This window comes from Lepeophtheirus salmonis, chromosome Z (genome assembly GCF_016086655.4).
Source record: "Lepeophtheirus salmonis chromosome Z, UVic_Lsal_1.4, whole genome shotgun sequence".
Taxonomy (NCBI): Eukaryota; Metazoa; Arthropoda; class Copepoda; order Siphonostomatoida; family Caligidae; genus Lepeophtheirus; species Lepeophtheirus salmonis.
The window spans coordinates 12,628,636-12,655,984 of NC_092584.1; the positions used below are offsets into that span (position 1 = coordinate 12,628,636).

Here is a 27,349-nt window from a genome sequence, read left to right on the forward strand (position 1 = left end):
TATTGCTCAATTTCTACCAAAATTTTCACCACTTACGAGAAATAAAAAATATATCAGACTAAATATGATTTTTTTTTAATTAGAAAATTCTTCATTTGATTGTGTAGGAGAGAAAAAAAAAACTATATCCTGTTATGTTTTAAAGAGGTAATTTTGATTATTAAAGTACTTAATGTCAAACATTATTTCATTTCAAAATCCTTGATTTAAATAGTTTTTATAGATTAATAAATCCAAGTCTTTTTATCAGAATTTAAGACTTTTGATTTCCACGTTTCGTAAATTTCTATGAATTGAAAACAAATGATATGAATAACTTTTAATAGAGTCTGTGTGTCTTTTATGGGTACCCATGCCATTGAACTTAGGAGGCTGAAATTTTGCATGGGTGCCTCGTTTGAACCTGGTCAGGCTAAGACATGAGTGACGATCTGGGGGGGGGGGATATAAGGAGGATTCTCAAAAAAAAAAAAAATAACAGACGGATAAGACTTTGGAAAAATCAAAAAGTTTTCTCAAAAAAAAAAACAAAAAAAAAAACACGGATTTATTATAAAAACAAAAAAGTTATTGTAAAAGAAAGAAATTTTTGAAAATTGCAGTTTTGTTTTTTCCAGGTAGAAACAATTTATTTCCAATGTAATTTTGAATTCGTAGACAAAATAAAGTTTATTAGAAATTTGTCTGGAGATTCGTTTGCATATAAATATGAAACATGAAAATTGATGTTTAACTAAAATAATTTTCTAATCATTTGTCAATCATTTTCCAATGTTATTGAGTTTTTTCTTTATCAAAAATTCCATTTTTAATTTTTTAAAAGATATGACACAAAATGATGCATATTGAACATAAAAATTTAAGCCTAATTAGTACACTAAAGTATTTCCAATTTCCAAAACATATGAGTACATAATTTTTGTAATATTTACAAAAATGAGCCTGTTATTGAGTGTTATTTGTTCGACAACATTATTCTCCATTACTTTTTTTTTTTTTGTAAGTACGAAAAAAATCTTGGTGGTTTTTTATTCCTCTTTACATTCCAATAAATGCTATTTTATACTCTTTTTGAAAAATTACTGTAAAAAAGGTTTTTTTTAAAAAAAATTTTGACAAAAATAAAAGATGGACTTATCATCTTGATATCTTAATAATATATATTATAACGTTCACCCATGCGAATGGGGTCTAAACAAAGATTTCCGCTCCCTCCTTGGCCTGAGGAACGCCGTATAATCCTTTGCTATTGGGCTATAAATTGGATATGATTTATATGCATATATTGAAGTTTGTCTATATTAGACCTTCTGCCCTGGTTTATAGAATTATCCCCCTCCAGACGCCCGAGGAATACATGAAAGGATCTTTTTTTTATACGTCAAGAGCTGTTTTTCCTAGAAGTAGAGGTCCATTCTCGACGTTGGTGATTGCATCCTTTAATACTAGAGTAAAATTATTACATTAACAAACTATAATAAACCTTTTGTCATCTAATGTTATCATCGGTCAGCCATAAGCCTAAAATAAGCGTATCTCTGAACTCCTAGATGCTGAAATGAAGGTGGTGGACATTGTCAGGGCGTCACAGAATTATAAATAAATTTTTTCTGGGGGGGAGGGTTCGTAGATCTTTTTTTAAATCAAAAAATTAAAAACGTTTAAAAATAATTTCAAAAATCATTAACTATTCACAAAAAATTTAATAAATTATAAGTTCAATATTAAATTTTTTAGAAAAAAATTTAATTTTGGAATTGAAATTTGAAAAATTATTATTAGGATTAGTTTTTAATTTCAAAAATCCATCGCTATTTACAAAAAATTTCAAACATCCGTAGCCATTCACAAAAAATGAAACTTTTAGAAAAAAAATTTTACCACTATTATGGCGTAAATTTTTTTCATTGTGACCCAAAAAAATTATATTAAAGAGCAAAAAAAAAATTATTTAAAAGAGGTAGGGGATACATCCCTCCAGCCCACTCCTGCGGTCGCACCTGATTGTAAAGTGATCCAGCAGTCTGAAAAGATCAGGATGAACCCACCAATTATATGAATCCCTCTGTCAACAACTTTTCCATGGTTGCTAGGGCAATTAGGAGTGTCGTGAAGGGCCACTTTGGATTGTCCTCATACACATTATTTCTTTTTGTTATTCAAAATAAAAATAAAAATGAATAATTTCTAAAGCAACCTCTCGAGTCTACATTTTACTGCCCACCCTTATAAATACATTTATCAAGAAACACTTAGTAACATTTGTAAATATATTTATCGTCATACTTTCCCCGATTCTTTTATTCAAACACATCACATGATTATACATATGTACTGCCTATATCGTTGTTAGCATGACACTTCCTTTATTTACGTTCCATCACAAAGGTAACTAGTTGGAAATATCAATTCATTACGTAATGAATATGATGTGATTGAATTTTCTACGACAAGTAGACACAATGAACAATTTAACTACCTATAAAAAAATGTTAATTACTGTCGTTCTTCTTTCAGGTACCTCATTCTTTATACGTAATATATTTTATACACATACATACAGGATGAGAACTCCAAATTTAAAAGCCGTTTTCACTTCTACATATTTTCATATCGTGCGTTTGTCATGGAAAAACTTTGAAGCAAAAGTTGGTAATTCAACAATTTTCTACACCTTTTATTTAATTTTTCCATCTCCATTCTGAATGACGGATTCGATACGGGGACGAACAGAAACACATGATGAAGTCCGAAGACCTGTTTTTCCACTCCACCGTGATCACGGCCTTCAGAGCATCTACATTCTGGTGAAAAGTCTGGTTTGTCTTGCTCGCCGAAACGCATTAAGGTCCAGGGGGTTCACGTCGGGTGAGGACGAAGCAAGAAGTCTGCCAGCCAGAAGGCAACTATGTTCTCCCTTCAGTAACGTTGCCCCAGAAGAATGTGCTCTTCAATCATGGGAAGACATGGTGCCTTAGGTCCTTGCATTAGACGTTCGTGCAAACTTTCTCGTTGGACTTGAAGAATTAGGGTGATTTTGAAAAACTCAAGAATTGATTACATTGTGTGAAAAAAAGATTCTTAGACTATTTTAATCTTTTTTTTTAATACTACATTATCACAATGCAATAAACAAAGAACATTATATTTCCCATTTACGAAGTAAAATACATCAATGAAGCATGCAATTTAATCTGGGCATGGCTTCCGCTAAAAATCCTATCTTTCCCCACGCTCAAAATCTGATTGCATTACGTCATAAATGTGTTTGTTTATCAATGACGAAAATAAACAATTTGGCAAAAATATTTATAATTAAAAAAATATGGATTCATTGGAGTAATGGGTGATACAGATCCATGCATTTGAATGTTCCGTCAAAAAGATCCATCTAAATCATTGATAAACTCGAACAACCCAGCCCCTCAATTATAATTTATATCTCTCAAAATAACATATTTTTACTGGTAATGGGACGATTAGGAAAAAAAAAATCCTAATGCCGATTTCGATTCTTTCATATTTTAAATGATAGTTAAAAAATACCATCTTGCTATAAATTTCTCAGAATTACAATTAATAAAATAAATCGCCTGCCAATATTTAATATAAATAATATTTATATTAAATAAAGAATGCCAATTCTTCTACCGGACGATTTTTTTTCATAGCAAGTTTTCCCAGGGAGATTAACCCCACGGCTAACTTTCCAAAGGCCAATTTTGCAAAATGAGCCTTCTTAAATTCTTTTACAAAACTGATTGACCTAAAATAATAATATCAATATAAATCGCATATGTTTAAAACACTTTTGTCCATGCTTAGTTTTGTTTCAACCCTCTTTCAAGCTTTTTTGACTTGGATCCACATTTTTTATAATGCCGGCACTGCATTTCTGTTTTTTTCTGAGAAATTGCGTATGAGTTCGGAATTGCCCATTAACAAACAGTTATATCACATTTTTTTATGACTCCAACGTCAAATGATTTGGTATTCTAACAAAAAATAAACAGACCTAACGGTCTTTGACTCGAAATTTTTTTTCCATCAGGGCCATCAGAAGTACGTACTTTAAAATATTAAATAAGAGGAACGAAGTTGCGAATATTAATTCCATGAATTGCTGCATGGCGTAAAAAGATCAGGTATTTTTCATCTGTGTTTTTCTCATATTATGTACACTTTTTTTTACATTGTTCATATACAATACTTTTAGATGCATTTATTATGTTTGCAAATACTAAGCATACATGCTTCCAAGGCTGCATATCAAGCATAAAATAAAAATAGATAACTAATATATAATAATTATTTTTTCCATATTGAAACAAATTGAATGATGTGGGGTTGTTGTTTATTTACTTACATAGGTGATGTGCCATTAGTGATACGGCACTGGGATTTTTTTAAATCCCTAGATCTGAAAAGTAACACTGGAATCATAGGGGCCAGGATCCCATTGGCACTCCCCCACTTTTGAAGAAGTTTTATTGTAATAATGCTATTATTACTATAAAAAATTTCAAACAGCTCCTGAGGTCATAAAACACCCTTTGAAGACTAAAAACTTTTCAAACATATTTTTTTATTAAAATTCTACAAAATATATAATTAGCAGGCCCCCCTAAATATTGGACACCCTAATAGATACGCTAACATATATATTTAGAAGAATTAGACTTATTTGTGACCTTTGACCTTTTATATGACATTAAAACTGAACTTTGTAAATTTAAAATGTTATATAACTATTGCTTTAAGCAATAAAAGGTTTTACTGATAACAACATTCGCGAGTTTCTTCTTGCAAATGGGTAAAAAAGTAAATTCGAGGTGTAGGGGGTGGGGTTGGCTGGAAATCATTTTTTTCTTTCAGAGTGCGTAAAAGATCATTTTGAATCCGAAAGTTGGCCTAAAATTGAATTTGATTTTAACTCCCCCCTTTATAATTGCAATAAAAACTAGTATGTGTAATAAGTAGAGTGCAAAACCTCCAACTCAAATAAACTTGAGTTATGTATCTCTATTTTTCCAAACTTATTGTCGATTATGCATTTTTACGTTTTGTATTACCTTGTACTCTCAAAATCGAATGACCTTTTACAGGGTCCGCGTAAAGTTCTGTTAAATGTTTATTAAAGTATTAATTATATAACTAATAACATAATTTACGTATAATTATAGACATAGGTTGACACAAGTTTCAAAAACATGTAGCATAACTTTCATTTGAAATGATCACCCTTAGTCTTGACCACAGCCCAATGTTTTTTGATAAAGACTTGAATGCTGCACATACTATATCTACGGGATGGAGTCTCAGACAGCCACAAGGCTGTCCAAATTTTTACTGAGGGTACCCCAGTACTTCTAGGACAATACAGTCTGACCCCTCTCCAGCCCCGACCTAAACGTCATGGATTACTGTATGTGGTCCATTCTTGAGAGGGGGCAGACTGTATTGTCCTAGAAACCACTCAAATTGCCCTTATACCATTGCTGCATCTCTCTAGATGTGTGGGAGGAGCCACCATCCTATCGGAAGTTCTATGGCACATTCTGGAAGTGCTGTTGGACTCAGGAACAAAAAATACCTACAGTCCTGATATATTCTTCGGTGTTGATCTTCACATTGGCCGGCACAAAAACCAAAGGGGACTTCCCTGTCTCAGTCATGCCCTCCCAAACCATCGCGGACTGTGACTTCTGCACTCTGTTGACTCCATGGTTACCCAGATTACCTTCTTTGACCAGAATCCGATCCTTCTAGGGATTAAAAGCCTGTTCCACATTGAAAATCTTCTCATCTCTGAGCACAATATTTGAAGTCGTGCCAGTCCTCTGACGAATGACATATATTCTCTTAAGTCTTTGAACCTTGACCTAGAGGAATTTCATAAACAAATAACAAAATTATTTATTTTGTTATTTGTTTAACTGTATATTAATTACGGATTGAAAAAAAACCACACAAATAAATTTATCAATCCTAATTAGTTGTAAATAAATTTTAATTTTACAAATTTAATTACTCTCCGTGCTCAGATGTCAATTAATTTCTAGTTGGCTCTTATAAGGGAATTCGTGCCTTGCCCTCTGATCTAATTTCAACTGCCTCACTACTAAAAAAAATTACTTGGCCACTTACAAAAGGATAACCAATGACGAATACTAATGACTCGAATCCGATTCAGATTATATGGACTTGGCTTCAGTTCTGTTATAAACAATATTATTCAACAAAAGTACAAAACGGAAATATTTAGGGAAAAAGTTACTTTATGGTTTCAAAGTAAAGCGCTCAATGCAACTACGGACTTTTTGAACCACTCATGATACCATTCAAATGAATAAGGGGACTAAAAATGTGGTTATTTCTAAGTTGTTACTTTCAAGTACATTTCCTGTACAAACTTAATTATGTTTAGCAGGGGTATCCGCAGGGGGTGGGAGGCTCTCCCCCAAATTAAGGAATTTCAGCATTTTACTACAAAATTTAATATTTGATCTTTTTTTCCAGAAAATTTAGTATTAGAATTTAATTTAACTTTGAAAAAATTTAATTTTGGAATTTTTTTCAAATAAAACTCAAACTTGAAATTTAGTTTTAAAATTTTTTTGTGAACAAATGTGCATTAATAAAATATTTAATTTTTTCCCCATAATTTTAAATTATGAAACTTTTGAAATTTTTTTCAAAAATTTTTCTCTAAAAAAATTAATATTTAGATTTTTTTTTTCATCTGTGGATTCCACTATCGGTATCGGTGGAATCGGTATTGTTGAGTTGATTCCAGTATTTCAAAAAAGGCCGATCCTTGCAATTTCCTTACTGATTCCAATACATCAGTATACCATAACTCATAATAGCTAATTATGAAGCATTTTGACGGATATCATAAATTGCATCATCATTGAAGGAGACGCTTTCATACGACTCATAATTAATATTTTTAAAGCAAAAATGTACAAACCTCTTAAAAATCTTTATGGAACTTCATCAAATGACTTTCAGAATAATATAAAAAAGTATTTAACTGCTCCATTCATTCAATAATTCTTGATGTTAACTACAATAAATCCCTATAAAATGGCTAGATTTGGTACAATTTCTTATTGATATTAGATGTTAAAAGTAGGATAATTACGGTTAAGGAATCTGTATTTTTTAAATTTTAATTGTCAATTTATTGGCTATAAAAGTGAAATCAGTTTAAATAACAACATATTTTTAATACTTATTAGGGTATACTGATATGTATGTTATAATGTTAGCCATTCAGGGAATATATTTCTAATAGATAGTGAGGCTTAATTCATTTCATTCGTTGATTCCATTTTGACATACGATGTACGGGGTGGTTCAGATAAATGGAAAAAATCTGTAGAGGCTTATAACGAAAACAATAGATGGGAATTGGAATTTTAGACAGGAACAAATGTACGGCACAATTTCAAATTTCCACTGATAATATCAAATGTTATTATACGTGCAATGACTGCTGTTTTATATTCAGCTCCACCCTACACACTTTTGCTGAATGCCCAGTTTTGAGAGTAGTCAAATATTTCAACAAATACAATAGTTGTGTAACAGAAGATATTTTTTCTAACTTAATATAGGAAAATATATTACTTGGAGCTCATAAGAGAAATAAAAATACTTTTCTTGTTCATAAAGCCGTGGAATTTGCTTTATTAAATCATTGATGGCTAAAAAATTAACTATTGACTCTCAATTACATGTGGAAGAATTAAGGGCTATAATGATAAGTGCAGCTGGTCGATATTTAGGACTTTCTATCAAAATCCCTCTGTCAACATCTTTGTTGTGAGCATGGACCGGAAATATCATCAAATGTGTTCCTTCGAGGTCCGTGCAATATTTTAATCTCATCAAGTCAATGATAAAAAGATATAGTCGTTTTTTGTTAAGTTTAGCTAATGTTTAGAATTTTTTTTTTTTAAATATTATATCAGGTTAATTTACTTCAAGAAATTCAATATGAACTATAATGCTCGTTTATATATATATATATATATTTTAAACGTAATAGTCCTGTGGCTTTTTATTTATATAATCTATTTTTATCTTTATGTGAATTCATTATTTACATTGTTGGTATTGGTGAATATAAATAAATTATTTTAACCAAAAAAAATAGATAGGAATGAACCATAACGTTTTTATTATTTGTGTGTCCCCTAATAAAAGCGCATAGTCAGGATATTTATTTCAAAAGCTGAGACACTTTAGACTCTTAAAAAATAAAAATTTCGTGTTTATATTTGGAAATTCGTCTTTAAATCATTAAATATAGTACCCTGAAATAAAAGTTGTTCAGAATTCTGAGTTATGTGTCTAAGGCTATGTTTGATTCTGATTCATTTTTAGAAAAGTTCGCGGGACTGGAACGCATAAATAAGGATTAACACTTCACTCTTAATATGGTAGACTTGTGAGCCTTGGAATGGGGACATTTTGTTTAGTAACAAATATGTTATTTTAGGTGTTAAAAAATTCTTAGGTAATACTAAAAGGGTGAAGGATCTAATTTTTTTTAGATTTGCATGTTACAATTTTTAATTTTTTAGAATCCATGCCTTAAAAATCAACCCCACCACATCACTATTCTATATGAGTCGACGTATATTGAAATATCGAGTCTTGAAACTGATATATCGGTGGTCTAGTACCAAATTTGTGGTAACTCAAATATTTACTAAGCAGAACTAAACATGGAAACTCCCTTCTTTGAGTAAGAATAATGATGTTTTAAATTTTTTATAATCAATTGAATTTGAGAAATTAATTTCAAGTGTCTGAATTTCTCTTAAATAATATACTCCTAGGATGACATGTAGGCAATACCACTTATATTAATAATACTTGAATTAAGACAATCTAGACAATCCTAATCCGAATCATTTTTTTTTGCATATACCGAGTGGTTTATTAAAATCAGAACACTTTGAATTTTAAACTTTCAAAAGACATAATATATAAATTAACAACATAATTTCAACAAAATTAACATTATAAATAGTTGCGTGTCTGAGCTCTGTTAATTATTTATGTAGCTGCCCTTAGCGATAATGATGGCTCCAATTCAAAAGAGTTGTAGGAAGAAAAAGAGAAAACCAATTTCAACCATGGATGGTGGCAAAGTCTTGGTATCCACTGCAAATGTAGTGCTCTTTCATGGTGTCCCAGAGAAGGCCTTGGTGTTTGGATGAAAGACACTGGATAACTTTTGGGTGCATCAGAGCTATAGGGAGTCTAAAAGTGTCAAAAAAAAAAAAGAGTTCAAAAGACTCATTCAAAACAATTTTGAAACGGAGGAGATGGATTTCTTCCATTGTTTGTGTCAAAAGTGCCTCTTAATTATTAATGTATATGCCCTTAGCGGCAATGATAGCTTCCATGCGATGGAAGACCTGGGTTATGCTGCAGTTGTAGTCCTCTGTCATAGCACCCTTGTACCGGCTGACAGCGGCATTGAGGGACTCGGTGTTTGGATGAAGGACACTGCAAGTTCCCCTAGAAATATACGCAAAAGGTGCAGTCAAGGGTGTTGGCATTATGATTATAGGAGGCCCAAAAGTGTAAAAAAAGAGTTCAAGAGAACAAAAAAAAACTCATTTATAAGAGTTTTGCAACGGACGAAATGGGGTTCTTAAATTGTTAGAATAAAAGTTGCTTTTACACCCTCACAAGGCTCTTCCAGAACTGGCCTGGATTGTTTTCTTTAACTCCTCCGAGCCCAATTTAGCACTTTCTGACAGAGCCTATCTTCCTGTCCAACATTTCTGAATCCCTAACGGCCATGATAGTGGTCCTGGAGATACACAAATGCTTGGAGTACGCGAAGATAAATTCGTCAATCATATTTACGGGTCATTTTCTCGACTTGTACCTTAATCTATAGGGCCCTAATTTGTTTTGTTTTGTAACAACTTGTTCATGCTTTAATGTATCTAAATATGAATTAATTTCAAACAGTCAACCTTAATTAATTATTAAATTAGTAAGGGTTTAGAAAGTACACCAAGGATTTCTTTGGGAGTTATCTTCTAAAGTATTAGAGTAAAGTGTGTTTATTTGTCGACGCCTAATAACTCCGGTCAATCCCGGTTACTACCACTATTGGTAGAACAAAACAATGTTCCGCTTTTTGTGATTGCCTTAAATAGATATGGAAGGAAATATAAAATCGGGCGCGTCTGCAGGGAAGGCCCAAATTAAGGAATTTTTTATTTTCTCTAACTTTTTTCCCCGAAAAATTTAATTTTCTATGAATAGCTATAGGTTATTAAAAATTTCTACCAAAAATTTAATAATTGCAATTTTTTGTGTGTAGCTGTAGATTTTTAAATTATTTCCCGAATTTTTTTTTTTGATATTTTTGTTCGAAAATTTTATTAGTAGAAATTTTTGTTTAAAAAATTTTAAGTTTTGGATTTTTTTTTGTAATTTCCAAAAACAACCCGCCAAAAAAAAAAATTATATATATATTCCTGCTGATGCCCCTGCAAATCAATTTTATATTGTTTCAAGAGAGTGTATCTGTTTGTCAACCCCTTATAAATCCGGACACTATACATATCTACAAACAGTCGAATACTTTATAAACATATTTAGATCAATATTAGGTATTGCATTCAAATTTTTCGGTGGAGATTAGATACCCAAGAATTTTAATTGTATTTAAATATATGCATTTGATTAATTATACTTAATATAGCTCCGATATGGCCTTTCAAATAATATAATATGTAATCATCTATTTATTTTATTGTGACAATGCATTTTTGCTAGGTTCTGTGCAATTTGCGGCTTTTTCAAAGAATTAGTCAGAATAATTTGTTTGTAGAAATTGATGATAATTTGTCAAAGAAAAAAAAATCGTTCTAGCTTGCTTTTTTGTGTCGATAGACCACATTTGATACATAACTAGTTTTTAGCATTTGGGCATTTGTACACTCCAAAGTCCTGTAATTAATTATTTTTCTACTGTGGAACTCTACTTGGTTTTTTTATTACTTGAATGGATTGAAAATAAAATGCAAGAGTTGTCTATCTAGATGTAGCCGATTATAGTTTGATATTTTTTTTAAAGGAGCATTCCAACAAACCAACTCATGCCTTAAAACCAACAAGTTTTTATTTATTATTTCATCATCAAAAATAGTCGTCACACTTGATTAGGAACGGCATTATGAATATATCTATAATGTATTAGGTTTGTACGAAATGATTGAGACTTCCCCAGAGTAAGACAATAAATTAGATTAAAAATTTTTAAAAAAGTACTCAATCATCTCACATAGTCTCCATTATCTGGGATAACGTTGTGGCATTGGTTCTCCAACTTCCACAACTGCATGAAGAGCTCATCTTCGTTTATTAACTTCATCACCTCTCAACGCTGTGTGTGAGGTCTTCCTGGCTATCAAAATCGTAATCCCAGAACAGGTGCTTCAGCTCACAGAAGATAAATCGGTCACATAGTTTAAGAGCAGGGTTTGAAAATACTCTGTTTGATCGTTTCCACCTTTCTCCACCTTAAGAACTGCATCATCACTCCCTCATCCTTGTTGTCCAGAGAAAGAGAAAGTGTTATCCACATACCGAGGAGGTTTTATAGGTTTTCCAATCATTTGGGAATAATACATAGTCCCTTGATTAGAGTAATTAATTACTGGAATAGGCAGAAAAAATTGGAGAGTTAATTAATGATACTTTCTCATTAATATAATAAGGTTTAGTGATTAAATTTTGACATTCTGTTTCAGCAATCCTTCATGCATAAACAAAAAATGATTATTTTTTTGTCATCATGAGTGAACAAGAAGCTAAAAGGCAGTGCATCTCAGATTTCCTAGATCAGTGGCCCTTAACCTATGAGGACGTCCCATCTGGTGGAAAATGGCGGATTTGCTAACTGAGAAATGAGCAGTTGGACAGAAGAACACTTGCTTCAAAAGCCTTATTAATTTGAACAAAATTTTCTACCAAATTTCAAATCACAACCCTTTACATACCGTTTTAATTACAAAAACAACCAATATTTAGGGTCTTGTACGTCATATTTGTGTAAATGCAACATTCCAATGATGTAGTTCACAAAGGATTGAAAGACGACGAAATAAAGTTGTTGAATGTCATCAAAGACCGTACTTAATAAGTTTTAGAACTGTTTTGCAGGACTTAGTTAGAGCGGACCGAGACTGAAATGGAAGGGGCTTTAGTCTTCAGTCCTGAATAAGGATTACTAATTGCGACAACTTAATAACTTGCGCCATCTTGCGGATATTGATGATGCTTATTCTAGAAGAAGAGGCTTGGCTAGTCAATGGGGCTGAAAAGGGATTTAAACCTATTTATAAATGAAATCTCTCCCTGACAAATAGACCTAATCTTCTCTAAACGTCATATGTACAATCTTATATTTGCTTTACACAATGTACTTTATTTTTTTTTTATAGAAATAATAGATAATAATTCAATTGCAAATAACACGCCTTTTTATCAATAAATTATAATACCACAATATAATATTATTACGTTTCATTGTTACATTTCTTCTCACAAAAGGTAATATACACAATGCTGTACTAATAAGTGATTCATATTCCAATAACCTCAATATAATAAGTGGATTGTAGATATTATTAGAGAAAGTGTGCATAGATCACTAAGAGATTGATATTGAATTTATTCCTTTTTAGACGTCATTTATTAATTATTTTTTCACGACCCCAGTTGGCTAGCAGCTCATTTTAATTACTGTATTGCCCTAGAAATAGGCAGGAATGGCTCCGATGACGATCCTCAATTCTACTTGGTTCATTTTTGGGTTTGATTATTTTTGCATACCAGTCGTTCATATTTATTGCATCACGATGAATACCGATCTATATAGCAGATCAACCGTTATTATTTATCATTTTAACACATAAAGTATTAAAGTCCATAACAGAATCGGGAGTGAATTAGAAAAAAGTTTATTAGCTATTAATTATTAATCGAAGCCCAAAGAACATGTTTTAGTCAATGTATCTGCTCTCAAAATTGATGGGGAGTTCCAACCTGCGGCGGAAGCTGCTGCAAGCCCTCTGGATGTACTTGGCACTCATGGAGGTCCAAGCCTGGTTAACGGGTATCTTCAGGGCGTTTCTGGAGTTGTGATGACTCCTGAAGGCCTTGTACACCACGTGTACCAAGATGGAATAGTCTAGGGGTGGGGGTTGATGTCTGTACTCTGTAGCGGCCATAAGTCATTTTCCCAGTAGTGCATATTGGTCAGGAGCAACTCTTGGGGTTTCCTTGCGGTCTGAGCAGGTGCTACATCTTGTTGGAATACCCAGGGACTTGTCAATGATGGATTTGATCCATAGAAAAACTTTGGTGTCCAGAATTTTGACGTACTTATCAGCTTCAGTCTATATCCTAAAGAGAACCACACGGGATTCATGGACTTTCTGTTGGATGCAATCTGGACTAACATTATCCCTAAAGCAGTATGTTTGAAGGTGGATAAATATCCTATGCTACATCCCCAAATATCACAACGCGATCATTCTGCAGGTAAAGACAGGATCAACAGTAAAGGTCTTCTCATCAGAAAATACTTTTCTTTGCTATTCTGTCAACAGAGGCCGCGAAAAAACGCAGCAGAGACTTTAGTCCTCCCTTTTTTAGAGCCTGGACACCATTGATATTGTAAATTGTCTTCCTGTCTGCTCCCAGATGACCGTCTAGGAACAATTGCGGGATGAAGAGTGCTGCGAGCTAAATCCTTTTATCATACTGTGTCATCATGGTAGTGACCTGAACAATGTTTTTCTTAGCAATCGACAGATAATTATGTGTTCAACTACATTGCTCATCGGAACATTTAAAAAAATCACTCTTAACCTCTCAAACTTTGCATTATATAGATGAGTAAATTATAACGGTTGGCCCGATACAAGCCTCCTATATCTTTCATATATATATATATCATCCAATTTTAGTACTAATATATATATATCATCCAATTTTAGTACTCACATGTATAATCATTAACAATTATCATGCACAAGTTCCATTAAGGGACATTATGACCTATAAAATGACGATTTATGTATCCAATACATAAATAATAATATCTAAATCCATGCTTTAAGTACCGTCATAGATACATAGGTACTATAGCCATCAACCTATATACACACACAACTTTCAGTATCAGAAGAAAAATCTACATTTAATAGATACTAATGGATATCTTTGGGTGTTATTATACTTACATATTTAACATGAAGCATATATGTAAGTTAGGGTGGTTTGTTTTTTAACTTTTATCGAATTTTGAGCACGGCTAATGCGGAAAATTTTTCATATGGTGCAAAAATATTTGATGCAGACTAACATCAGTCTTTGTCGATGGAATCTTTAGGTTACACATCTTCATATAAGTCTGAGGAAGGAAACAATTTTAATTTTTGCATAAAAAGATTTTGATTTACACTTTTCTAGGATAAAAAAAAATAATAATAAAGTTTTTAGCTATCGTCAGCCTATGGACCAAAAAGAAAAAATAACAACCCCATATAATTTAATCATTTTCATTCTGAAAATGTAAAAGAATAGATACGCACTATACGCAGATAATCTGTTATAAATATATGCCCCTTTCATTTGTAAGATGCAGTTGCACTAATTAAGTATAGGTAAACATCATTGTAATAAATTTTCTCCAGCTTACCTATGAATCTTAAGAGAAATCCACATAAAGGGTATTTCTTTCTTTAGGAATGACTGCGGCGCGAACCTACGCATATGGAGTTCAAGAAAATATTTTAATCTAAGTGGACTACATTGAGCTACATCGATTCCACTAATTCATTTTACCTTTGGATTGGATATACATTTATCACGTCCAGTTGAAGGAGGGGGAGGGGGGGTTGATTTGGATATTTCGGAATCTACTACAATAAAAACTGACCACTATTGTACTGTTCAACAAAATCTTGTTAATATGAAGTATATCAATGTTTTTCAGGATAATCAATATACATTTCGAAAATAAATAGCTCTTTATTCTATATGACACACATTTCTAACATAGGGAACCTCCTGGTGCATTAAAATGTATCAAAACCGAAGAATAAAGAGAGACTCTAGAAAAAAACATCACGAAAACTTTTAATAGAGTAGAAAGTTGTTTATCAAAATTATCTAATTATAAAATGAAATTTTAATTACTTTTCTTTTTTCAAATTTAGAACAATACAATTTTACATGTCAAATGAACACACTTTTTAAAAATTAATCACATGATCATCACCGACTTTGATCATTTTTGGTCAGGGTGCTAATTCCAACAAAGAAACATTAGCTATAAAATTTTAAATTTATGTACAGACATGATCCTAGTTGGTAGTCACTTACAGTTTTGAACCTTTTTTAAAGGATCATTGAACAAAAGTGATACATTTCAAAAAAGTTAAACACAAGAATATAAGGGTTTTAATTGAATGTTTATTAAATAAAAATTGCATTTGTACTAAAAGTACCATAAAAATCATATTGCAAAATATTAAAAATTGATACCCTTGCCAAGTAACAGAATAGATTTTTGCAATTTTTGTGTGGAGCTGGATTCTTTGCATACTCTACGAGTATGCAAAAATTAGAGCGGGAACTTACTAATTCTTCAATTAGGAAGATCATTGGAAGAAAGTCATATAATTTTAATAGTTAATTCCTTATTTTTATTCCTGTCATATGGACGTCAGCAACAATATAAATATTATTGTTTTTTTTAGGAGATAAAATTCAATAATCCTATGCTATTCAGCGAAAATTAAATTTTTGGGAAAAAAAAGTTGAAAAATTTAATTAAATTAAAAAAAATTTGAAAAAAATTTCAAATATTTAATTTTATAGTAAAAAGCAATTATTCCTTAATTTAGACTGGATGAGCTGTAGCCCCTCAAGTGCAACCCCTGCGGACGATCATATATTATGGATCACTTTATCAAAAATCTAAATAATTCAATAGTAAACCCCCCCTAATATACACTCTACGATCCTATTTATGAATCCTCTCATTTTGACTCAGGTTAATTGAATATTATATATATGTATGTATGTAAGTATAGAATGCGTCAACAGCGCGCGTAGATTTTCTATGTATAATATTATATATTGTGCTTGAACCACAAAATAGTGCTACTATTATTTATTATAATAATAGGTAACTGTGAACGGTCCTTTTTTATGAAACAAAGGTTACTTCTTTGATGTACAACTATGTACTTTAATATAATGATTTTTTTTCATGAATTTTTTTCTTTTTTGTGGGTTTCTTTTCGAATTATTTATGTAGATATTATTCTTTTGAAGAAAAGAGGATTTTTGGCACATTGGCAAGTTAGTACTTTATATCTTGCTGGTGGAACTTCCTTCACTTTTCTTCTTTTATGAGCGTCCGCAGGCAGTGGGATGGAGGTGCTGTTGGCCCACAAAATCATCATTCGGGCAAATTATACAGCAAAGCAAAAAGTTTCCTACTTAAAATTTTGTTCCAAATAATTAAACGTTGGAAATTTAATTTCTGAAATTTTTCCCAAAAACTGTAATCTGTTGTGAAAAGATATTCTTTTAAAAAAATTTTATTAAAAAAAAGTGTCATATTTGAAGTTTAACTTGAGATATTTTTTTCCAAAAAAATCAATTTAAGACATTTTTTCATCAAAATATAATTTTCTGCGAATAAGTATAGAATTTGAATTTTTTTATAAAAAAAAATTAATATTTGAGGTTTAATTTTGGAACTTTTATCCCTAAAAGTTTTATATTTGAAGTTTAATTTAGGAGTTTTATTCCATAAGATTAATGTTTTTGTTAAAAGCGATGGATTTTTCAATTTTTTATTAAAAAAAAAAATATATTTTTTTAATAACTTTGGATTTTTAAATTTTTTGTGAATAGGTATGGATTTTGGGATTTTTTTTTTCCAAAAAATCCCAAAAAGCAAGACTTCCTCCGAAATATAAATCTGCCCCTGCATTTAGTATAAATTATGTAAATATTATTCTTCTGAAGAAAAGGGGATTTTTGCCATATTGGCAAGATAGTATTCTTTATTTTTGAGTGGTAGAAGAACCATCCTTCACTTCTTTTTCTCCTCCTCAAGCACTCTCGCCTCCTCTTTTAAATGCCCATAAACAAGTTTAACTCATTTATAGGTACAACTACACAAAACGAATATTTTAGGGATATATAAATAAATACTTATTTACGCATTTTTATGCCCAATCTTTTGCCTTCTGCGTCTTTCAAAGCTGATCTACTCTATCGGATCCTCTTATTATTTTTTTGAGCAGGGGCAACGCGTACGCGTTGCTCCTTTTTGTTCGTCAATAGAGTATTTCCTGCGAAAAATACGCTCCGGAATATTTCAGTATATTTCCAGTATTCCGGTGTTAATCACATGAATAATAATATTATTTATCATAATCCACGTTGCATCCTTCTTCTCGATCATTTCTAGCCTACATAATACAAGAGCCCTGTTCTTCTTCTCATTAGTGAACATTCGGAGTGATCCTTCAATATATTTTCTTCTACACCAGAGTAAGATTTTAAAATGTATATTTAAAGTATTGCACATATATATAAGCATAATTGATTATTCATTTATCACGGATCGTTCTATTGACATACATATTACGTGCAAACTGCTGTTTTTCCCAATTACAAAACCACCCCTCCGTATCGGCGTACGTACTTTGCAAGACCCTTAAGGAATTTTGTATAGCTATCTCGTACTATGTGTAAAATCATGAAATTTTAGAGATCTGTAATAATGATGCATATTTGTTTTTGTTTTTTTGCCTATGAGAGGAATATAAGTGAAGTGATTCATTGAAAAAAAAAGAGGCAATGTAATCTTTTTTCTATTTTTCTTCAAGAGTCGAAATACAGAGACAAGCTGCATTTGTGAATATTCAATGTTTCTTGAAATCCATTGTAAAAATGTATAAATAACCAATTTAATTATGCATTGGTTTAATGTGAAAAGGGTCAAAATCCCTGCGCGTGTAAAGTTTAAAAAAAAGGAAGAATTATATTTTCGTATCCTGCAAGATATTGCAGGACATCTTATTAATTATTCCTATTGTTGCGACTTTTTATGAGAAAAAGTTGAATATCAGAAAAGAAAGACATACGACCTAGTTGGTACGAATATTAGCTCTATTAGTAGTGTCAAATTACCAATAACAAGGAGCTTATAGAATGACAGAGAGGCACCAAATAGCAATAAAGGACGTGCGCAAAGTTGCAATCTATTTTGAAAATTCAAACGTATTATCAAGCACAGAGCACTGTTTATATTTTATAGTAATGTATTTCAGCAAGTATTTTGTACCTCAGGGCTATCATATTAATCAATCCTAGGGATGGGTATACTGTAGAAGTTGCCTGAGGGAACGATATAAATATTATTGTAAATTTAACATAGTTTAAGCTATAGTTAATTTTGCTCTCCAATTTTCAAAATAGCAGTAAATTAAATTTAATTAATACGGGCATTCATATCTTTAAAAGTAATCAACATATCCATTTTTTAATTTTACGGTAACTGCAATTGAGACAATATTTCAATTTATGGTAGAACAATGGGCAAAAAAGAACTATTTCTCATTCTCCCATGGAACCTTCTAAATTGTGGGTAAGGTTTGTCGCTGAGTCTTTAGGTAGATCTTTGGGTGAAGTATTGAGCAAAGAGGCTAAGTAGACCTATGAAACTTTACTCCACAAAATCCAACAACAAACCAGTGGTGTCTGCAGGGAGAAGGCTGGAGGGGCTGTAGCCCCCCTCCAAAAAATAATACTTTTTTATTCTTAACCGAAAATTTGCTATTTGAATTTTTTTTCAAAGAAACCTTATTGTTGAAATTTGACTAAATTTTTTTTTCCTAGATGTAATTTTTTTGTGATTTTTGGAATTTTTCTGCGAAACATTTGATGTTTGAAAATTTTTTTCAAAAAATTCTATATTTGAAATTAAATCTTATACTTTTATTCTAAAACATTTCATTTTTTGATAGCAGCTCTGGATTTTTGAAATTATTTTCCAAAAAATTTACTTTTAAGAGAATAGTTAAAGTTTTTTGAATATTTGTTTTCCAAAAATTAATATTTGAAATTTTTTTTTCTTTTTTCAGAAAAGTTTAAATTTTCATTCTTGTTTTGGAATTTATTTTGCAAAAAAAAAAAATCCAATTATTAACCTTCCCCCCCTAAAAATATGTACATATATAATCCTGCGGACGCCCCTGCCACTAACGATACAGACAATAAGTAAGGTTCTATAAAGGAATAACGCATAGTTCTACTTAGCCCATATCTACACCAAAAATCGGCCTAATATTTACTTGCCTATTTTTGACATGATCTCTGGTGAGGTTTTTACGCTCACTGCAATTTCTACTCTTTTTATATACTTACTACCTATAGGTAGAGTTGTAAAAAATATAACCTACAATGAGTGCGATACTTTTTCCAATGCGGAAAATGAGTAATGTATTTTTTAATTTCCAAAATATATTTTTAATCCTTGAGGAGAGAACATCTAAGTATAAAGTGAATATAGTAATTAATGACGAGGAGTAATATAGATGGTTGGTTTTGGAAATTAAAAGTGTATGTTCTCGTGAGACTCGGAGTAGATTTGTTGAGGATTGAGTAATTGGAGTATACATAAGCCTGGGCTTCAAAAGTGAGGACATTTTGTGGTCAAGACATCCTGCCCTTTTTTGGTTTTATGGGCCAGTTACCGGTCTTGTTGAAGGTGTAATTTCTTCTTTGAACTACTCAAACCCTCCAGGGATTATAAATTAAAATTGCTAAATCAAAACCAATAGAATGACAAAGCTGGATCGGCACGAGGTCGCCAGGACTTGATAGATGTTTTAGAACTGTATGGCCTAGTTTATCAAGAAAGGCAGATTTCATTATTATTAATTGAATGTTATTAAATGTAGCTTTCAAATTAATACAAAAATATGGTTCTACCACATTTGGTTCGTTCGTTATAAGTCTTTAAAAAAAATCCCAATTTATCTGTCCACCCTGTATATTTTATTTATTCAAGGAAGAGGAGATATATTGTATTTTGATATGCCCATAAGTGTCTCTAAGACAAATCCTACGTTCTTCTTCTTCTTTTCTCTTTCATTGCATATATATATATATATATTTCTAAGTACATTACCACACGAGCCCCTTGGCTCAAAAGGAATAAACCATTGGTTATACTCTACAACAATATACAAGTTATATTCATACATATTTTTAAATATACTTTTGAGAGTTTTGATATTACGTATTTGCAACTGAGGCCAATAATAATTGTACATACATACGAGGATTCCAACCTAACAAAGATACCTCATTTTATTTCTTCCAATATAGTCTCCTTGTAACTCTATGTAGCAATGCTTCCATCTCTGTAATCCCTTCAAATTGGTTCACGAGACATTTTTTGAGAGAGGCTCAATTACTCTGAGTCGGATTGACTTAGACGCGTACAATATAAACAAAATACGCCTTTATATATCTGCCATTGTTTTAATATAATTAAAAGTTACACGTTCTGGGGCGTTTGCTGGATTATATATATATATTTTTGGCGATAGGGGTCTTGGTTATTCGAAAAGTTTCAAAGGATAAACGCTATTCTCAAAAATTAAGTTTAAGTCTTGAGCTGTTTAATTATAAACTTAAAGATTAAATTTTCTAGTGAGAAAGAAACATTATTTAATTTCGGAGGTGGGGGGCTACAGCCCCTTCAGCCGACCGGACGTCCCTGACTTTTAAAACAAAAATTCAATGCCAGCTACATAATCGATGAAGTCCTTTTTACCAAAAATACTAATAATCACTCACTCAAACAACCATTATATAACAAATGTGCCTCCAAAATGGCTGAAACTTTGATGAGTAACTGTCAGCTGATGCTAGATATATGTGGCTAGCTTTTAATGCAAGTGCTGTCATCTTCACACTGAGGTTGGAATATTCCAGACCCCCTTGTATGTATATTATCTGTAAAGAAGGATATCCCATAAGAATAGGATATAAGACTTATAACTGCGTTAGGAAACCCTGCAATGTCAAGTTAATAAAAAATACATTACGATTACAGGTTGTAAATTTTTTGAGCCTTCCATCTAATCACCCCTATATACCTTTATTTATAATATATATACCTACATACAAGTCATTAATAATCTATATATTTGCAAAAAATGATATTTGTTGCCTGTATCTAAATTGTAGTAGTAATAACGCCCATTACTAACACACTAATCCCAGCCCCCCTCCAAATGAACGTTCATTAATATGTAAAGTTATTGCGGAAATTCCCCTTTTTAGAAACAGGTTAGCAGCTATACAACTAACTAACATTGTATAAATAAGCACCTGTAGAGGCGTAGCCAGCCTCACCTATCTGAAGAGGCAAAATATACATTTTCTATCGATTTTTAAAATAAAAATAAGTTTTTCTGCAGGTGTGTAGTTGTAGGGGCTGTATCCCCCACCCCCAGACTAAGGAATTTTTGCTTATTAGTAGAAAATTTAATTTTGCAAATTTATTTTTCAAATTTTTGACAAAAGTTTAAGTTTCCTTGAAGAGCAGTGGATTTTTGAAATATTTTTCCAAAAGTTTAGTATTTGAAATTTAATTTTTTTTTTTTTTTAAATGTAACATTTGTTTTTCAATTTTTGAACTTTTTTCCCCAAAATTTGATTTTTTGTAAACAAATGTGAATTTTTGAAATTTTCTCCAAAAAAATTATATGTTTGAAATTTAATTTAGAATTTTTTTTCTATAAAATTAAATATTTAAAATTTAGTTTTGAAATTTTTTTCCCAAAAAATTAAAAAATTTATGTACAGCTATGAACTTATAAATATATTTTTGTCAAAAAAATTAAATATTGAAAATTTACTTTTGAAATTTTTATTTCAAGAAATTAAATTTTCTCTGTACAGCTTTTGATGTACTTTATTTAAAAAAAAAAAAAAAAAAAAAAATTGCCAAAACCTAGAGATTCTTGAAATTTTGTAAATAGCTGTTAAGTTATGAAATTTTGTTTCCAAAAAATCTAATATTTAAATTTTTTTCTCAAATTTGTTATTTGAATTCTTTTCCCAAAAAAAATAATTTTCAAAAACTTTTACAAAAAAACTTTTAATTTTTAATTTTTTTCAAAAAAAACAAACAACAACCTTGTCTTCTGGGCCCAAATATAATCTTGCAGTCACCTCTGTCTTAGTATCAGTATTTTGGGGATTCCCTTTTAAAATTGTTGAGATTTGTTTTTTTGGTTCGGCTATATATGATTATTTAAGCATTTCCAATTTTTTGGGGTATTGTCTCCATTAGACCGCCTGATTTATGAGTTTTACAAATATTATTTTGTAACCTATTTAACTTCATAGGACGTTATAGCAATTCGTTGTTTACAATTTTGAAATACTACTGACATGATCAACAATTCACATGACGAACCCGTCTAGACCAAATTATAAATGAGACCGATTTTGGTCATTTATTTTAAGACTGCTTCAGACCGAACGTCTTGAAAGGACCGAAATATTTCGGTCTAATAAGACTAATAATAGCCTCAGACCGGTCCAGTATTTTCATATCAACCCTAAACACTAATTCTTATTAGGGGTGTACTGCTCCATAGAAATAAGCTCGAATCGGCCTTTTTTAAACTATCAGAATTTGCTAAATAATGCCAATTCTACCGACATCTTTGTTTAAGTTATTATTTAGATTATTAAGCAAAAAAAAAGTATAGTTTTGTAATTAAAGACTAAACTAGGGATATAAAAAGATAAAAGATTGACTTATGATATAGTCACAATTATCAAAAATTATTCTCTTGTTATTTGATTTTTTCAGTTTATGCATCTTATTCGTATTCTTCCTTAAATTTAGAATCTAAGTGGGCCTAATGTCAAAGTCTTGTGACTAATACATCCCTAATATACGCAATTATACTGAATACGTAATTGAAAACTAGACATTTTGTATCTGGAATTTTAACAAATTTTATTTTGCAAAGCCGGGAAAATACATTAAATCAACTTTATTCAGAGGTTGATGCATTTCTTGTCATTTTTTAATTCCATTGTAGCCCTCATTGACTTTGACAATTGCCTGGATGCGCCACTCGAAACTCTGAGAGCTGGTAATAATGTAATTGAGGCTCAAAGAGTTCCAATAATAATCAACGCTTTGATTGTTTAGAGATTCTGTGCCCTTGTGCCGCTGGACTTGGGCATGGTAAGGAGCCAGAAAGAAAAGTGGAGAAGGTCGTCATTTGGCAAATATGGTGGCCACATTGTTTCCAGCTTGAATGGAATGTTGTTCTTCAAAAATGACTGTGTAAACTATATGTGTGTGGCCGGTGCATCATCTTGTTGAAGTACCACATTCTGTTAATAACCAGTCCCTGATACAGGAAATACATTTAGCTCACAATTTTGGTTCAGTCAGTAGTGTTAACGCCTGTACCCTGTTTTGAACCAGATGAGTGGTATATCCAGTCCATTGGATACAACAAATCCCAAGCTCATCAAGGATCCTTTCTAGTCATCAGAGTGCAGGCTTCCTTTCGATGACAATACAGTCATTAATTGCTTTATTGATGTTGTAAATAGTATGTTTGCTTGCCTTGGTCAAATTTGTGATCTTTGTGGCTGTGTATTCCACGTGAAGTAGAGACGGAATCTCGAATGTTTTATCTCTTTCTAAGGGCATTTTTGGATTGATTGCGTTGTTATTTTTTTGGAAGGGAGTGTCAATATACACAGTTTGTCAGTTAATGGGAGGATGGATAAATTCCTCTCATGTGTTTGTCCTATACCTCTCTTTTACATACATCCAGATTTCAACTACGCAGTCATTACCAAAGATGGAAATCCCCTGTGTTTTTAGCTTGCCCGTTAATGTGTAATTGTTAGTATAAAGAAGGAATTTTATTTTCCTTAGTAGTTGTCATTATTATTTAATTAGCCTCAAAACCTGTTTAAACGTTCTTGTATGCATATAAAAGATAGAGGGTAGCTCTGAGGGTTTGTCGCAGAGTTAGAATTTTATGTCCTTATTGGACTCAAAGTAGCATTGGGGATTGCCATCGAAGTAATTCTAGCAAACTGTTTATATCCTTTTCTCCTTCCTCTCTTGCGACACCCTAGTGTAGCTGATGTCATGGACATAATTCTTTCTCACCTCCAAATCATTCTTCAAATAGTCAGGGTTACGATGTTAATTTTCGGTTTCAATTAATGAACATGTTCATTCTGCACTGGATTTTCATCATTGCGTATAACTCATTTCTTTCTGTAAGATATTATGCTGATATTCAAAAAAAAAATATATATATATAATAACAATAAACTTAGTCAGAAGCTTTTAATTTTTTTTTTTTTTAAATAATACATTCCTTTTATAGGGCACCAATATGATGAAAAATGACTTTACTTCTATATTTTCTTGGCATGCCAAACTCAATGTATAATATTTGTTTGTAGATTGATGTATGCACGAGTCATATTCCACCGTTTCCTACATATGATATTATGCCAAGATCTATGACAAATTAATTCCGTGATTCAATGCATTACACGCGAGTACAGTTTAATGAAATGGGTGACAATTTATATATTTCATTGATTGACAGGATAAATTAAAATTCTATAATTGTACAACTTTCTTTGAGATGATGTAGATGTATACGAATAAATACATATATCATGTTTCATATCTTAAGAATAAATATATATTATGAATACAATATTCAGTGATCAAAAAAGTATTTGATACTTGCAGATATTGTAAGAATTTCCGTCCTCTGTTATAAAATCTTATTATGGGATGGAGCAGGGGTGACCACAGGAGTTGAGCTAAAAGGGTTGTAGCCCCACACCAAATTATGGAATTGTTGCATTAGACTAGAACATTTAATATTATTTATTTTTTTCCACAAAAATAATTTTTATATTTTTTTACCAAAAAATTTAATTTACTGTAAACAGATGCATATTTTTGAAATCCTTTTCCAAAAAAAAAAAAAAAAAAAAAAATAATATTTAAAATTTTTCTACTAAAATTTAGATTTTTGTACAAAAAAAAAAAATACGAATTTTTGAAATTTTTTGTCTGAAAAAATAAATTTTCTATGAATAACTATGAATTTATGAAATTTTTCTCTGAAAAATTTAGTATTTGCATTACTTTTTTAATTCTATATTTCAAATTTAATTTTAATTTTTTTATTTAGAAAAAAGTAGATTTTTGTAAACAGCTGTGGATTTTTGAAATAGTCTTACAAAAAAAACATTGCTATTTGGTATTTTTTTGCAAATATCTTTAAAAAATTGGCTTCCTATCTCGTAATTGGAGACAGCGACTGCGGATAGTTGAAATTCAAATATCGCAACCTTTTAATAACAAGAAAAATATACATATTATTTGATTAGAAGAATATCGGAGTCGATACCAATTACAAATTAACGGGCCAGCTAAAAAGCACGCCGGTTTTACATCATTGTCTATATACATATAGTATACTTTCTTTTCTAGGAACGACCTGGGCGCTGACCCGCGTAAACTGAGTACAAGATAAAAAAATATTTACAGTTGTTTTTGAATGAGATACGTCGTTCCATGACAATTTTAACATTTCTATTTATATATTTTTATAGGACGTAGTTTCACTACTAATTTAGCATAGTAATTTTGTATATCCGTCAGTACCTTGGTAATACTGTTGTAACATACCAAATCTTTATTTGTCCATCAAAAATAAAATATGCAAATTCATTCCAACTCTAACCATTCTCTTTTATAACTATTCAATCATCATTGTTGTTGAGATGAACATTTAATAATGATTATAATAGTAAAAACGAAAGACAAACAATTAATCACATATTTTCACAACTCCATTAAATGTGGATCGGGCTTCGGGTTAAGTCAGGATTCGGGACGATATATTATAATTTATGCACTAAAAGTATTGTAATATATACTCAAAAAAGCTAAGTATATTTAAAGCATCAGAATGAAATAACTAATTGAAGTAGTCTGATATCACAAAATTGGTGCGTACTCAGAATTATATAAATATATATACATTTTTTTTTTTTTTTTGGGGGGGGTTAGAGAATAAGGTTTGTTTTGAGATCATTTCAAAGTTAGTTTTTTTGCGCAGCTGCATATTTTGGTTGAATGTACCTTATTTTTTTTAAGTAAATAAATCCTTAAAAAATTTGGATTTATCATAAAAAATTTTCTTCTATACGAAAACATTTTCATGTACAAAACAAAATTTCCTTCATCGAGGGGAGGGTTGTCAAATCGAACAGGACGTCGTTGATTATTTATAAAATAATTATTTCACCTTATCATTAAATGTTGGGTTTGAAGATTTGAGCTTGTCAAAATGATGTTCGGACTGCGGGGTTTCGTCTCGGGACAAGACCAAATCTACCTCTAAATCTCATACTCACCCTATTAAGTAGGATGGAATGAAAAATTTTCTTAAGTTTTTATAATCATTATTTATGTTCAAAGCCTCAAGTCATACCCATAGATTATCAATGCCAAAAAAATATATAAATTGTTTACAGGGATAGTGATATTTTTCTGGTTTACTAAAATAGTTATATTTCAGTTTGGATATCTTAAACGGGTCTAAGATTACTAAAATTTTAACTGATTGGCTACAATTTCGGACTGGTCTCGTAGTAAAGTTTGTTCTTAATTCCAGTGATTTTTTTATATTTTAAGTACTATCTTTTTTATTTTATATAAAAATAAAATGTTGCCCACGGTTTGAATTTGGGTTTTAAAAATACGTATATAAATATAAGAGTGTTGGTTTGTGAGTTTGAATAACCTAAACTGGTCTGAGACCTTGATATATTTAAATTCGAGCTAATTTTTTAGAAAGAACATTTGAAAAACTTTTTATTTTTATTTGGAATCGTATTTTACAAAATTTCGTGCAGGGTTTGAATTTCTGTTTTTTTTTGTACAGAAAAATCCCTTATAACCGAGCGGACGGAAAAAAATAATTGGTTTCAAATTGATTCACAACATTAATCAATCATCTGTTTTTTTAACAATTTATAAGATTCATTAATTTTGAGTAAGATTTTTATTTTATGTTCAATCTTTTTTTTTTTTGAATTATAATATTTCGGCTACGATTTGAATTTCGGTATTGGGAAAAAAAAACGGTCTCGGACCGAGTCTCAACACTAA

General features: G+C 31.0%; 1 protein-coding gene across 3 annotated transcripts in view; it reads left to right on the top strand.

Moving 5' to 3' along the window:
• The window catches only part of LOC121130020 (inositol-trisphosphate 3-kinase A), a 151,119-nt gene that overhangs the window by 49,949 nt on the left and 73,821 nt on the right, over positions 1-27,349 (top strand). Inside the window, exon 1 of one of the 3 annotated variants that reach the window (XM_040725708.2) lies at positions 17,326-17,628. The exons of the other annotated variants lie outside the window; for them this stretch is intronic. The gene's annotated coding sequence lies outside the window, so the exon portion shown is untranslated. Of the gene's footprint in view, positions 1-17,325; positions 17,629-27,349 lie in introns of those variants that run through there. 3 annotated transcript variants of the gene reach the window in all.